This window comes from Triticum aestivum, chromosome 2A (genome assembly GCF_018294505.1).
Source record: "Triticum aestivum cultivar Chinese Spring chromosome 2A, IWGSC CS RefSeq v2.1, whole genome shotgun sequence".
In the NCBI taxonomy this organism is placed as follows: domain Eukaryota; kingdom Viridiplantae; phylum Streptophyta; class Magnoliopsida; order Poales; family Poaceae; genus Triticum; species Triticum aestivum.
The window spans coordinates 615,816,915-615,827,876 of record NC_057797.1 but is presented as its reverse complement, the minus strand read 5'-3'; the positions used below and the strand labels follow the sequence as shown (position 1 = coordinate 615,827,876).

At 47.6% G+C, this 10,962-nt stretch overlaps 1 pseudogene; it reads left to right on the top strand.

Annotated features, from left to right (window-relative positions):
* Nucleotides 1–1,358: 1,358 nt before the first annotated feature.
* Nucleotides 1,359–10,962, top strand: part of LOC123191780 (uncharacterized) — a 54,910-nt pseudogene continuing 45,306 nt past the window's right edge.

The following is a 10,962-nucleotide window of genomic DNA, read 5'->3' as shown; positions in this document are numbered from 1 at the left end:
TGGGCTGCATGTCCGAGTACTTCGATCTGTGATTTGGAACCTTTGGAATTTACCCGAACTTGGTTTACCGTTTAATATCTTTATGAATCTCCTGCTGAGTGAACCCATTCTTCATTCGAGACAACCTTTGCATTCACAGCGCAGCTCCGAAGGAGAGGGAAACAGTCGACCTATGTCTTGTATTTGTGGTGAAGCTCCCCAGGAGAAGGCGGCGGTCGACCCACACCCTGTTACTGCAGAGTGGGACGGAGCGCACATTGTATTTATGGCGAAGCTCCCCAGGAGAAGGTGGCGGTCGACCCACACCCTGTTACTGTAGAGTGGGACAGAGCGCACATTGTATTTGTGGCGAAGCTCCCCAGGAGAAGGTGGCAGTCGACCTGCCCCTCGTCGTCCTTGAGGAATGAGATGTGTTTCGTACTTAGGTGAGTATTGGAACGTAGCTAAGCCCCCGAGTGAGAGGATTGATCTCCACTCGGTAGGATTTTTTCAAACTTAGGCGAGTGCCGGACTGCAGCTAAGTTCTAAGTGAGAGAACTTAGGCGAGTGCTGGACTGCAGCTAAGCCCCCGAGTGGGAGGATTGCTCTCCACTCAGTAGGATTTTTTCAAACTTAGGTGAGTGCCCGACTGCAGCTAAGTCTCTAAGTGAGAGAACTTAGGCGAGTGCTAGACTGCAACTAAGCCCCCGAGTGGGAGGATTGCTGTAACACCCCGGATATGATTTTCCCAATATGTACTCCAACTCTTGCCGTTTCCAGCGTTAAGTTATTTTATTTTCTCGGGTTCGTGTTTTTTTGTCTCCGTGTGTTGTTGTCGTTGTCATGCATCCCATATCATGTCATCATGTGCATTGCATTTGCATACGTGTTCATCTCATGCATTCGAGCATTTTCCCCGTTGTCCGTTTTGCATTCTGGCACTTCGTTCTCCTCCGGTGGTCAATTCTACCTTTCTTTCGTGTGTGGGGATTAAACATTTCCAGATTGGACCGAGACTTGCCAAGCGGCCTTGGTTTACTACCGGTAGACCGCCTGTCAAGTTTCGTACCATTTGGACTTCGTTTGATGCTCCAACGGTTAACCGAGGGAACGAAAAGGCCTCGTGTGAGTTGCAGCCCAACACCCCTCCATTTTGGCCCAAAACCCACCAAAACCCTCTCCATCATCTAGAGCGTTCGATCACGATCGCGTGGCCGAAAACCGCACCTCATTTGGACTCTCCTAGCTCCTCCTATGCCTATTTAAAGACCCCCTCCGTTTTCTTCTTCTTCTCCCCGAAACCCTAGATCTGATCCTCCGCGCGCCGGACATTGTCCGCCGGTGACGGACACGCCGCCGCCAGCCACCCCTGCGCCGCCATGTGTCAGCGCCGCCGCCACCCGCCGCGGTCCTCTGAGCCCACGTCCGGCCCTCCGAGCCCGCGCGCCGACCGCGTCTTCCTCCATCGTCTGCGCCGCGCCAGGGAGCTCCTCGCCGCCCTTATCAACTCCGGCGGCCGGAACCCCTCGTCGCCCCTCGCCTCAACTCCGGCGGCCGGGCCGCCGCACTCCTCGCCGGCCGGCGCCGCCCGCGACCACGCCGGCGACCGCACAGCGCGGCTCCGGCCACCACCAACTCCGGCCCTCGCCTCCTCCTCCGACCGGATCCTCCCCGCGGCAAGATCTTCAGCGACCTCGAGTTATCCGGCGATCCTCGGAATCCGTGCGCTACAGTACCCAGATCCGGATCTAGATCTGAGACGGTTGACTTTTGCCCCGAACCCCTAATATTTTTGCTATTTTCATCGCATCGTAACTCTGCATCCGTAACTCCATTTTGGGCATATAGCATATCAAAATGTTCGTCTTAGAGAGCACATCATTTCATCTCATTGCATCATTTTCATTTGAGTTCATATTGATGCCCGAAATGCTACTGGAAGAGTGCTATTTGAGATAATTGTCAGATCTGCTGCTCCAATTAGATATTTGTCATTTTTGCCATGATTATTGTGTGCATGATATGCCCTGGAGTTCTACATGAGTTTTGTTATATGTTTTGCCATCTATCCAGAGGTGCAACTCATGTATTTTTGTGATGTGTGTGGTGACTAGCACAAGCTTGCAAAGTGGAGCATTCGTTAATGCTGATTTCAGGGACTTAGCATTTCCACTAAGTCCTTGAGCTGTTTATCTCAATATGCCATATGTTCATGTTGATTCCTAGTGATCCATGCCTCTTTTGAGGATGATCAGTAAGGATGTTTTGTTAATCTTGTAGTTCTCTATCCATCCATGTCCTTTTTTGCATTTATGGAGCACCCTAGCTTGAGTCAATCGAGCTCTACTTTTGTCATTTCGTGAATCTGGGCAGATTGTCTACTTGTTAGCAATTTTGCCGAGGATGTTGTAGTTGATCCGTGCATGCTATGTTATTGTTCTTGCCATATCTAGCTTGTATTTTGTGTATTCTTGATGGGTATATGCTTATATTGTCATGACTTGCTCTTTAGTGAGTGCATCGAGCTCGTAAACATGCCTACTTGATATCTGTTTCAGCATGCTCCAGTTTTCACTAAGTCTGAGAACTGATTATGTTTTTGCCATGTTCACATGCTTGCAAATGTATTTTCTGATCCCTTTTGGCTCAAGGTCACTAAGGGACTTTTGTTAAGCTCTTTGAGTAGCTCCATACCATGCTTTACTTTGCCATGTTCAGGTCCCGTAGCATATAGTTTTCATGCTCCAAAGAGTGCTATCTGATCTGAAATTCCAGACAAGTGTTAATTTCACTAAGTCTGAAATCTGTTTACCAAATGCATTTTTGCCATGCTTGTTTGAACCTGTTAATGGATGAATTGGCCGTAGCTCAGTGCTAGTCTTTTGTTAAGCATCATGAGTGGATCCCTGCCATGTATTTTGATGCCATGTTTGGGTGCTGTAGCATGTTCATCTTGTTGCATTTAGATGGCTATTTGCTGTAAATCGCAGAACGTGGTCATATTTGAATTGCTTGCCATTTCCAAACCGTAACTCCGATTCCGGTGATCTTTATATCGTTTTCAAGCGATTTCATCTCACATTTCCAGTGGCACACTTGGATTTCCAAGTTGAGGCCAGGTTCATTCATTCCTTGTCAAATCTTGCATATGCATCACATATCGCATCCCGCATAGCATACCATGTTTGCATCATGTTGTTTGAGTTTGCACGTGGTTGATTGTGTTCCGTTTGCTTTGTTTGTCTTGTTTGGGTAGAGCCGGGAGACGAGTTCGCTAACGAGGAGCCCGTTGAGTTTGCTTTCGAGGATCCAGTCAACTCTGACAACTTTGCAGGCAAGATGATCATACCCTCGAAATCACTACTATCTTTGCTTTGCTAGATGCTCGCTCTTTTGCTATGCCTATGCTACGATGCCTACCACTTGCTTATCATGCCTCCCAAATTGCTATGTCAAACCTCTAACCCACCATGTCCTAGCAAACCATTGATTGGCTATGTTACCGCTTTGCTCAGCCCCTCTTATAGCGTTGCTAGTTGCAGGTGAAGATTGGAGACCGTTCCTTGTTGGAACATTATATACTTGTTGGGATATCATTATATTATCTTGTTATCTTAATGCATCTATATACTTGGTAAAGGGTGGAAGGCTCGGCCTCTCGCCTGGTGTTTTGTTCCACTCTTGCCGCCCTAGTTTCTGTCATATCGGTGTTATGTTCCCGGATTTTGCGTTCCTTACGCGGTTGGGTGATAATGGGAACCCCTTGATAGTTCGCCTTGATTAAAGCTTTTCTAGCAATGCCCAACCTTGGTTTTACCATTTGCCACCTAGCCTCTTTTTCCCTTGGGTTTCCGGAGCCCGAGGGTCATCTTATTTTAAGCCCCCCTGGGCCAGTGCTCCTCTGAGTGTTGGTCCAAACTAGAGTCCTGTGCAGCGCCCCCTCGGGGAAACTCGAGGTTTGGTTTTAGTTGTATGGAGAGCTCATCTGAGTGTGCCCTGAGAACGAGATATGTGCAGCTCCTATCGGGATTTGTCGGCACATTCGGGCATTGTTGCTGGATTTTTTTTAACCTGTCGAAGTGTCTTGTAGAACCGGGATACTGAGTCTGATCGGAATGTCTCGGGAGGAGGTCTATTCCTTCGTTGACCATGAGAGCTTGTCATGGGCTAAGTTGGGACTCCCCTATAGGGATTTGAACTTTCGAAAGCCGTGCCTGCGGTTTTGGGCAGATGGGAATTTGTTAACGTCCGGTTGTAGATAACTTGAACCTTAACTTAATTAAAATGAATCAACAGTGTGAGTTACCGTGATGGTCTCTTCTCGGTGGAGTCCGGGAAGTGAACACGGTGTTGGAGTAATGCTTGCCACAGGATGTTCCCTAGTTATTCGTTCGCGCTTTGCCTCCTTTTCTCGCTCTCTTTTGCGAACAGGATAGCCACCTTATATGCTAGTCGCTTGCTGCAGCTCCACATATTTTCCTTGCCTTACCTATGAGCTTAAATAGTCTTGATCACGAGGGTGCGAGATTGCTGAGTCCTTGTGGCTCACAGATTACTTCCAAACCAGATGCAGGGCCTGATGATTCCGCTCCAGATGACGCGCTTGAGCTCAAGTGGGAGTTCGACGAGGACTCACGCCGATACTACGTGTCTTTCCCTGATGATCAGTAGTGGTGCCCAGTTGGGGTGATCGGGACCGTGTCGCATGTTGGGTTTATCTTTTATTTTGGCGCCGTAGTCGGGCCATGAGTGTTTGTTTGATGTAATGCTATTTATGTACTTTGATTGACGTGGCGAGTGTAAGCCAACTATGTATCTCCCCTTTTATTATCTATATTACATGGGATGTTGTGAAGATTGCCTAACTTGCGACATTGCTTTCAATGCGGTTATGCCTCTAAGTCGTGCCTCGACACGTGAGAGCTATAGCCGCATCGAGGGCGTTACAAGTTGGTATCAGAGCCTTCTCCGACCTTAGGAGCCCCCATTGCTTGATCGTTTTTAGCAGCCGTTGTTGAGTCTAGAAAAAATATTTTGAGTCATTTAGGAATTATATATCGGAGAGTTTAGGAATTCTTTTACTCCCCAGTCTCATCATCGCTCTAGTAAGGCATCCTAACGTAGAGTTTTGACTCTTCTCTTCTCAAATTTCACTAAAAAATTTTTAGGATCACGCGGGTATCTTGGAATCGTTCCGATGGTTTTGTGACGAGAACATTATTCTTGGTGCCTCATGTCTTTAGGGGTTGTGGCAGTGTCCCGGGGAGTTGAGCTCTGAGGTGTTATCGTCACAATTTTATCGTTGCAGTTCTGGAATACCTGAGTTTAGTACGCCGACATCGAAAATCTCTTTTATGCAGTTCGTTGGTGAGATAACCTCGACGCCACCCAGTACTAGGGCGGGAGTTCGGGAGTATCGCCATAACTTGTATAACGGATGCTTTTCGAAGGTTGAGGTAGATGGTTTCCGAAGTTTTTCTCGGTTATGTGTTGAAGGATGGATACAGCTGAATGTAGGATTTGCTAGATTTGGGTGAGATATTATGCTTCCCCTGTATCCCCAACACCTGATTGCATAACCGGAAAGGTTCGGGAGTTTCATAGGTGGGAATTCTTGTAGCTCTAGCTCTTCTTCCACGGATATTTGGTTTGAGATTGGGATTTCTTACCGAGTATTCGTTCTTGATCCGTACCTTGTTGATTTATTCCTCTACCTAAATTATAAGTGGCTTCTCAATTTATGGATATATGACCATTTCAATTGGAATGCTTTCGTTCATTTTGTTCGGATGTGAAGACTATATGTTGCAATTTCAACCCGTTTGATTCAGCTTCATTTTATCTGTCAATGTGCTAACGGTGGTCATCCTCTTCAGGATGGCTCCCGCTAAGAGCACCAATCAGAATCAGAATCAGGATCCACCACCACCTCCACCTCCTCCGGAGGCATGGCAAGCTGTGATGGCCGCAACCAATGCAGACACACAGTTGATCATGCAAATTCTTCAAGAGCGCAATCAAGCGAACCAAGGAAACCAAGGCAACAATCAGAATCACTTTGCTACACTCAACCAGTTCCTTGCTAACGGGCCAAAGACTTTCAGCAATTGTGTTGAGGCAACTGATGCTGACGATTGGCTCATGGATCTGTGCAAGCATTTCGAGTGCAGTAACGTCAGGCCTGAGGACTTTGTCAAGTTCTCTTCCTTCCAACTCATAGACCAAGCTGCAGAATGGTTCCAGCAGTACAAGGATTCCAGAGGTGGACGTGTGATTACCTGGGATGAATTCCGTCAAGATTTCAGAGCTCATCATCTCCCCCAGAGCATGGTTGAAAGCAAGCGTGAGGAATTCCGCAACTTGAAGCAAGGCTCTTTGTCTGTCTATGACTATAACAAGTTGTTTCAGAAGCTCGCCCGCTTTGCCAAGCAGGACGTCCCTGACGAGAAGAGCATGATATACCAGTTCAGGGGTGGTCTCAGGGAAGAAATCCAGCTAGCTCTTGTTCTCTTTGAGCCCTTGAGGTACGATGAGTTCTACAACATGGCATTGAAGCAAGAGGCTGCTCAACTGAGGTGTGATGCTTCCAAGAAGCGAGTCAGAGACACTACTCCTTCTTCCTCTACTCAAGTGGCCAAGCAGCAGAAGTATTGGCTTCCTCCTCCTTCGTTCCGTCAGCCGTATCAGCAGAAGAGCAAAGGTGGCAATGGATCTTCCCACCCACCCAACCCTGGCTTTCAGAACAAGACTTCGTCTCAAGCTCCAAGATCGAGTGCTCCGTATCACTGTCCGCTTTTAGAGGTCACGTGCAACAAGTGCCAACAGAAGGGTCACTATGCCAACAAATGCTTCAATCAGAGGCGTCTCCCTCCTCCTCCTCCTGTGAGATCGGCAAGTACAGCTGTGGTCAAGCATAACCCCAAGTACGCCAAGGTCAATATGGTGAATGCAGCTCAGGCAGAGGACTCGTCAGATGTCATCATGGGTAACCTTCCTGTTAACGATGTTCCTGCAAAAGTTCTTTTTGACACTGGTGCATCGCATTGTTTCATTTCCAAACCTTTTGCATCGAAGTATGAGTGCGATTATCAGTATCTGCAAAATTCTTTGCAAATTGTGTCACCGGGCAAACAGATGACAACTAATTTCTGCATCCCGGATATTACTATCACATTGGGTTCTAGCTTCTCCTATTGTTCTGGGCGACTCGGATATTGATCTTATTCTCGGAATGGATTGGCTTTCTAAGCACAAGGCGCATCTTGATTGTGTAGCCAGGCAGATTCAATTGACTCATTCGTCTGAGGATGTAATTGTCTTTGCCGCTCGTGATGATACCATCTGTCTGTTTTCTCTCAATGAGAAGGGTGAACTGGATGCTATCTCGCAAATTCCAGTCGTTTGTGACTATCAAGACGTCTTTCCAGAAGAGCTTCGAGGAATGCCTCCGCACCGACCAGTTAAATTCGTCATTGATCTTGAGCCTGGCACGGAACTTGTATGCAAGCGTCCTTACAAGCTTGGACCTGAAGAGTTGAAGGAGCTGAAGAAGCAACTCGATATTCAAGAGAGAATGGGCCTCATCCGACCTAGTTCTTCTCCCTGGGGTTGTGGTGTTCTTTTTGTGAAGAAGGATGGAACGGACCGACTTTGTGTTGATTACCGTCCATTGAACAAGAAGACCATCAAGAACAAATACCCACTTCCCAACATCAACAAGCTGTTCGAACAACTCAAAGGTGCCCAAGTATTCTCCAAGCTTGATCTCCGTATGGGTTATCATCAGATCCGAATCCGTGAGCAAGATATTCCCAAGACAGCTTTCAGGACAAGCTTTGGTTCATATGAATACACTGTCATGTCTTTTGGCCTCGTCAACGCTCCTCCGACTTTCTCTCGCATGATGAATTTCATCTTCAACGCCTACACCAATGACTTCGTTTTGGTCTATCTCGACGACATTCTGGTCTTTCCGAAGAACAAGGAAGATCATGCCAAGCACTTGCGTTTGGTACTCGATAAGCTCAGGGAACACAAGTTCTACGCCAAGTTCTCCAAGTGCGAATTTTGGCTCGATGAGGTTCTTTATCTTGGTCATATCATCTCTGCCAAGGGCATTGCGGTGAATCCTGAGAAGGTGTCTACAATTGTGAATTGGGAACCACCTCAGAACGTGAAGCAACTCCGTAGCTTCCTCGGTCTCGCAAGCTACTGTCAAAGATTCGTTGAAAACTTTTCTAAGATCGCAAAGCCTCTCTCAAATCTTCTCCAGAAGCACGTCAAGTACGTTTGGTCTCCGGGGTGTGACATCGCTTTCAACACTTTGAAAGAGAAATTGGTCACTGCTCCAGTTCTGACTCCGCCTGATGAATCCAAGCCGTACGAGGTCTTTTGCGATGCCTCTCTCCAAGGTCTTGGCGCAGTGTTGATGCAAGAGAAGAAAGTTGTGGCTTATACCTCTCGCCAGTTGAAGCCCAATGAGAAGAACTACCCCACTCATGATCTCAAGTTGGCGGCAGTTGTGCATGCTCTTTTGACTTGGAGACATCTCTTATTGGGAAGAAAAGTGGACATCTTCACTGACCACAAGAGTCTCAAGTACATCTTCACTCAGCCTAATCTCAACCTCAGGCAGACTCGATGGGTCGAAATGATTCAAGAGTATAATTCGAGTATCGAGTATACTCCAGGCAAGGCCAATGTGATTGCTGACGCATTGAGCAGAAAGGCTTATTGCAACAGTCTTATTCTCAAGCCTTATCAACCCGAGCTTTGTGAAGCTTTCCGCAAACTTAATCTGCAAGTTGTTCCTCAAGGTTTCCTCGCCAACCTTCAAGTCTCTCCTACCTTGGAAGACCAGATTCGCCAAGCTCAGCTTCTTGATGCTATGGTGAAAAAGGTGAAGATTGGGATTGTCAAGAGTCAACCCAAGTACAAGTGCTACCGCCTTGATGACAAGGATACTCTCTTCTTCGAGGATCGTATTGTTGTGCCCAAAGGTGACCTTCGTAAAGTGATCATGAACGAGGCTCACAATTCTCTCCTCTCCATCCACCCTGGGAGCACGAAGATGTATCAGGACCTCAAGCAGGCTTATTGGTGGACTCGAATGCAGCGCGAGATTGCTCAGTTCGTGAATGAATGTGATGTCTGCAGAAGAGTGAAGGCAGAACACCAAAGACCAGCGGGTCTCCTCCAACCTCTTGCCATTCCAGAATGGAAGTTTGACCACATTGAGACGAACTTCGTGACTGGGTTTCCAAAGTCCAAACGTGGCAATGATGCTATATTCATGGTCATCGACAAACTCACTAAAGTGGCTCACTTTCTGCCTATCAAAGAGTCAATCACTGCAGCTCAATTGGCGGAGCTATATACCTCTCGAATTGTCTCTCTACATGGTATTCCACAAGTGATCTCTTCAGACCGTGGCAGCATCTTTACCTCCAAGTTTTGGGATTCTTTTCAGAAGGCCATGGGCACTAACATCCGCTTCGGCACAACTTTCCATGCTCAAACTAGCGGTCAAGTCGAGCGTGTCAATCAGATTCTTGAAGATATGCTCAGGGCTTGTGTGATCTCCTTCGGCATGAAGTGGGAGGATTGTCTTCCTTATGCTGAATTCTCCTACAACAACAGGTTTCAAGCAAGTTCGGGCAAGGCCGCATTTGAAATTATGTATGGCAGGAAGTGCCGTACCCCTCTCAACTGGTCTGAAACCGGTGAACGTCAGCTTCTGGGAAATGACTTAATCACAGAGGCAGAGGAAATGTGCAAAGTCATTCGAGATAACCTCAAAGCAGCCCAATCCCGCCAAAAGAGCTACTATGATAGTAAGCACCGTGATTTGGCTTTCGAGATCGGAGATCATGTCTACCTCCGCGTCTCTCATATGAAAGGTACTCGTCGCTTCGGTATCAAAGGGAAGCTTGCCCCCAGATACGTGGGACCTTTCAAGTTTGTCAGCAAGAGAGGCGATCTCGCCTATCAACTCCAGCTTCCTTCAAACTTTGCAAATGTGCATGACGTGTTCCATGTCTCTCAGCTCCGAAAGTGCTTAAAGACTCCTGACCGCACAGTCAACTTTGAGGACATTGAGCTCCAAGAAGATCTCTCTTATCGTGAGCACCCCGTTGCTATTCTTGAAGAGACTGAACGCAAGACTCGCAACAAGTCAATCAAATTCCTCAAAGTCAAGTGGTCACACCACTCCGACCGTGAAGCTACCTGGGAACGCGAGGATCACCTCCGTTCTGAATTCCTGGCGTTCTTTTAGTCCTAGATCTCGGGACGAGATCCTTTCGTAGTGGTGGAGTGTTGTAACACCCCAGATATGATTTTCCCAATATGTACTCCAACACTTGCCGTTTCTGGCGTTAAGTTATTTTATTTTCTTGGGTTCGGGTTTTTTTGTCTCCGTGTGTTGTTGTCGTTGTCATGCATCCCATATCATGTCATCATGTGCATTGCATTTGCATACGTGTTCATCTCATGCATTCGAGCATTTTCCCCGTTGTCCGTTTTGCATTCCGGCGCTTCGTTCTCCTCCGGTGGTCAATTCTACCTTTCTTTCGTGTGTGGGGATTAAACATTTCCGGATTGGACCGAGACTTGCCAAGCAGCCTTGGTTTACTACCGGTGGACCGCCTGTCAAGTTTCGTACCATTTGGACTTCGTTTGATGCTCCAACGGTTAACCGAGGGACCGAAAAGGCCTCGTGTGTCTTGCAGCCCAACACCCCTCCATTTTGGCCCAAAACCCACCAAAACCCTCTCCATCATCTAGAGCGTTCGATCACGATCGCGTGGCCGAAAACCGCACCTCATTTGGACTCTCCTAGCTCCTCCTATGCCTATTTAAAGACCCCCTCCGTTTTCTTCTTCTTCTCCCCGAAACCCTAGATCTGATCCTTCACGCGCCGGACATTGTCCGCCGGCGCCGGACACGCCGCCGCCAGGCACCCCCGCGCCGCCACGTGTCAGC